We start from the raw sequence: 5,000 nt of genomic DNA on the forward strand, positions 1-5,000 counted from the left end.
GCAAGATCGAGCTTTATGCAAAACACTGTGGAATTATCATGAGAACACGCAGGCACCGATGCCCCCAGACATCAGAGCCAATTCCGTGTGTGTTATTCATAAAACTCTTGAGAATTGCAGGTTGAAGTCAGAAGCAGTAAGTTGCCAGGTCACCGCAAGACATAGATGTGAGCGTGGTGTTCAGACCTGCTTCTACTTAAGTGGTGTCCTCATGGATACGAGTTCGACACAACAGACTGTCTCGCTATTTCAAAAAAAGAAGACAAAAATAATGCATTTATGCTGGAAATCGTTTCTGTTTCTCGACTGCACCTTTCTATGTGTGGATCTTCGTGCCATGTTCGCACAGAGACGAAAACACTGTAAATTCTCTCCTTATCTTGCGTTAAATTTCACGTAAAGTTCGCTGTGCAATATTTCCTCTCAGCAATTAGAGTCCCGCGAGCCATGCACTGGCGGTGTTGTCTGCATGTCGTCACCAGAAAGGAGTGCCCTCGTCCTCTATTATCTGTCAAACACTTGAAGTCGTTGCATTTTCTACTCCAACCAACACAACCAAGTGGAAGGAAAAGGAACTCGCACAAAGTCACGGGTGGGGGAAGCTAGGAAGCGGGTGCATGTATGTCCTGCCTCTGTTCCCCGCTCCTGTCAACTAACTGGCGGCGCTGGCACACCTCGCTGACCAGGCACCAGGTCCTAGCTTCCCTCTCTCTCTCCTCCTCCTCCGCTCTCGCTCTCTCTCTCCTCTCCTCTCCCGCGCCCGCTCAGCTCCCCTCGCCCCGCCCTCCCTCCCGCCCTCCCCTCTCCCCGGCCGCTCTCCCTCCTTCTTTCCCCTCCTCTCCTCACTTACACGTGGATGCTCGCACTTACATTCCACCGCTGCTTTGTTTATCGCACCACTGATGCTCCTTTGCCGTGGCGAATCGACTCCTATTTTACGATATATATCCTGTTTTGGGACACTTTTCTTCCCGCTTTCCTTCTCCCCACCCACGCTCTCTCTCTTTCGCTCCCTCCCTACCTCCCTCCCGTCCTCCCTTCGTCTCCGCCCCACCATTCCTCCCACCCTCCCTCCGGCCAACCCTTCCTCCCACCCTCTCTCTCTCTCTCGCTCCCTTACCTCCTCTCCTCCCCTCGCTCTCTCTTTTTCTCTCTCTCCCTCTCTTTCTTTCCCTCGATCCCCCGGCGCTCTCCACGTGGCCGCCAGCGCAGACCAGGGCAAAGGCGAACGGGTAAGTGTATGAGAGCCCGCAGGTCATGGCAACTCCACCACCACTCAACACAATTTGCCACCACTTCAAAGCTTCTTAAAACATCTACTCACTGCTGTAGCTCAATCTCCACCACCACTTTCCTCCTCTTCCTTCCCCCCACCTCCTCACCCCAACATTTCCCCCTCGTCCCTTCTTGCCCTCAGCACTAGTCTCCCCTCCCCCTCCCTTCCCCTTCCCATCCCCCCGACGCTCCTACAGCTCCGCACTCCAGTACCAGCTCTCACTCCGGCCGAGTGAAGGAGCGAGCAAGACCCTCCTCCTTCCCCTCGCCCTCAACAACCCCCTACCCCCCTCTCTCCTCCTTCCCCTCGCCCTCAACAACCCCCTACCCCCCTCTCTCCTCCCCTCCTCCTCCTTCCCCTCGCCCTCAACAACCCCCTACCCCCCTCTCCCTCCCCCCCTTCCCACGGAGCATCATAAGTACCATCGCGATTCCTTTCCAGTTGTCGGCGCCGCACACATGGATCTTTGAGTTTACTTCTGAAGGCTGACTGCTATTTTTTTTTCTAAATATTTTATTCAAGGCTCGGCAACACTGTTAAAAAAGTATGTCGCGACGCCATTAATCTACTTACATGCAACTTTTTTTTTCCTTGTAAGTTCATCTTTTGTTGCGCTCATGCACGTTCCTCCATTCCCTCGCTCTCTTTCTTTCTCTCTCCTCTCTCCGCTCTCTCTGCCTCTGTCTGTCTCTCTCACTCTCTTTCACTCTCTTTGTCTCTCATTCTCTTTCATTTTCTTTTTTTCTCGCTCTCATTCTCTCTTTTATTTTTTTTCTCTCTCTCTCATTCTCTCTTTCATTTTATTTATTTTTTCTCTCGCTCTCATTTTCTCGCCCTCCATCTCTCTCTCTCTCTTTCTCCCCTCCCCGCTACTCCCCCTCCCCCCTCACACTCCTCTTTCACTTCACCTCTTTTTCTTCCCAGTCTCTTTTATCACACTGAGACTTTTTAAAGAGAATGTCACAGCCCTCACTCTGCGCTAAGTATGACTGGATGAGGTTTTTGCCAACATTACCCCCACTCCTCACAACCTCAGCTAACCTTAATTAACTCCAGCTAAACATAGTCTCCACTATTCTTCACTGTAAAAGCCAGCCAACCTGAATACAATGTTCTTTTGTCATTTTTATATAAAAAAAAAGATGTAGAAAAAAGGTCCATGAAGGCAGTGATGATAAATGACCTTTAGTAACTGTAGCTAATGACTACGTTAATGATGATGAGATGGTGTGAGTAAGATAATGCGATATCGCTCGGGGGGTGGGGGTGGGGGGATTGTGGTCAATGTATCGATAGCTTGGGAATCGGATTATAAAAAAGGAATAACTAATTAAATTATCCTCACGTCTTCTCCTCTACCTCCAGGTTAGTTATCCCCGTTACCATCACAGGACCCCGACGAGAACAAGGTCCTTGTCTGTGAAATCGGCAGCCACATCGCGCGGCGCAGGGTCTTCGTCTTGCTTAAACTAACTACACTATCCCTCTCAGAGTACACGTCGCTTCTCCTTAATCTTCGGTGCCAGCTTGTCATACCTGATAGATAATGAACGCTGCGAATATTCATTACTTGTTCCACGGGGAGCTATGCAGTAATTTCGGAATGCAGCCCAGTCAAGTAAGAGAGTCATTAGTATTTACCATTATGCCCAGGAATGACAAGTTTCGCGGCGAAATAAAAATATTGATTTGAATAATCTCTTAAAACATAATTTGTGCACGCTGCCCGCCTCCCAGTGAATAGCGAGATGCGGGCGTGTGTTTCTTTTTCGTGATGCTTGCCTCGCACATTCTATTCAGGTGAACACAGGTGCCCGCTCTCATGGCTCTTAAATTACCTAATTAACTTATTGAGAAGAATAGTGGGCTGCATTGCTCCGTGACTAGGAAACTGACATATTATGATTCCCGTGACATAAATAATGCGCTAATGGAATACGTTCAACATTTCATCGTTATTCATTAAAACACGTTGCAAATATTTGTAAGTTAAACATGGGTAGGCATGTCCGTAGAGTTTATCCAGATGATAATTTACATGTTAATGATCAAGGAAAACCAAGGCTGCCGCTGAGGTTATTTGAATATCATCACAATATTTTGCAGATTCATAAGGAAATGGGACACAAGATAATTACTTTCATAACTCCTAATGCCTATGCCGAAGCAAAACAAAAATTAAAAACTTGTTGATAAATATGCAACATCACCCAGAAAAAATATATGAACATGTCTACACGGGTATATCAACGTCGACGTCTAAAAGACCTCATAAAGATTGCAGAGCAGCTCATATCAGACCCGAGTCTAGCTACTGTGGAACGAATTCTCTTTATGATATTCCATGAATAGGCTTTCATTCACTTTCAAATACGCTGGTACCTACCCTCAGTAACTTCACAGAGATACCGCTGCTGCCTCATTCCGTTGAAAGGTCTTGCAACATACGTGCTAACTCTTATCTTTTATGGAGATTAACCCTTCAACTGTCACATGTTCATGAACTTATAACACTTTCTTGGTGACTTCAAATGAAAGCCTACAACTAATGTATGTGAACGGTACATGTTATAAGGCAGGGTCTGTCTGTCGGTGTATAAGATAACATGATCACAGGTGTTAGATCACGGAATTTGACTGTTACATGTGTGTTTAATTTCGAAGTTGCAAATCTCGATAAAATTGCGGTTTAAGTTAGGCACAGTCGCACAGTTAAAGAAAGATGATAATGAAAGTCAAAGAAATCAGAAGTTATATGTGGAAGATAGTGAAAAGATATTTAAGATTGCGAATGATAAAAATAATAATGATGACGATTTTCCAAAATTTGCGTACATGATGATAATAGTAATAAAGTTGAAAAGGAGATGTACCTTTCGAGCATGATTACATCAAAAGTGCGGGAGGAAACGAGAAAGAAAGAAAGCAATTTTTCATTTTTTTTCATGAAACATCGAAATCCATTAATTACTTGTGGTAGGTGCTAGACGCGAGACACAGAACCCAGTCACGTGGCTGCAACTCCCTCCCTCTTCTCCCCTTTTCATTCCTCCTCCCTCCTCTCCCCTCACTCCCCTCCTCCCTCTCTCATCTCAGAACCATTCCCCCTCTTTCCCCCCTTCCTCTCTCCCCTACTCTCCTTCCTTCCTTCTCTCTTCCTTTTCCTACTCTCCCTCCCTTCCTTCCACCTATTCCTCTCCCTCTTCCCTTCTGTCCTCCTCCTTCTCTCCCCATGCCCATCTCCCCCCTCTCCCCTCTCCCTCCTCTCCTTTTCCCCTCTCCCATCTCCCTCCTCTACCTCCTCTCCCTCCTTTCCCTCCCTCCTTCCTTTCCCTCCTTGACTGCATCCTTCTCTTCAGCCTCCTCCTTCACGTTACGGCTCATTATCAGGGCCGACCAAGAGGCTAAAAAAGAGAAAGAAGAAAAAAAAAGGAAAAGCACAGCTACGTGGGTGGGTGAGTGTAGCGGTGATTGCGTGTGGTTGTCGTGTCGTACACTCCGCGATGATGAGTCTGGGTGATGTTGATGATAATGTTGGTGTTGAAAATGGTGATTATGGTGAATCTGGATGAAGCTATTGTCGGAGTTAATGATGTTGATGATGATGTTGAAAATGATGATAATCTGGTGAAGTTGGTGTTGAAAATGCGGATGAATCTAGTGATGTTGGTGATGAATCGAGGTGAAATGGTGATGATGTTGAAAATGATAGTGAATCTGGTAA

The 5,000-nt window shown here is 46.6% G+C and overlaps 1 protein-coding gene across 6 annotated transcripts in view; it reads right to left on the reverse strand.

Moving 5' to 3' along the window:
- LOC113821856 (innexin inx2) overlaps window positions 1-5,000 on the reverse strand; it is a 323,879-nt gene that overhangs the window by 82,524 nt on the left and 236,355 nt on the right. The window contains exon 1 of one of the 6 annotated variants that reach the window (XM_070130283.1): window positions 583-654. The exons of 3 other annotated variants lie outside the window; for them this stretch is intronic. The gene's annotated coding sequence lies outside the window, so the exon portion shown is untranslated. Of the gene's footprint in view, window positions 1-312; window positions 655-5,000 lie in introns of those variants that run through there. 2 more of the 6 variants (XM_070130288.1, XM_070130270.1) reach the window with 2 other exon arrangements.

The sequence above is a fragment of the Penaeus vannamei genome, chromosome 2 (genome assembly GCF_042767895.1).
Source record: "Penaeus vannamei isolate JL-2024 chromosome 2, ASM4276789v1, whole genome shotgun sequence".
Taxonomy (NCBI): Eukaryota; Metazoa; Arthropoda; class Malacostraca; order Decapoda; family Penaeidae; genus Penaeus; species Penaeus vannamei.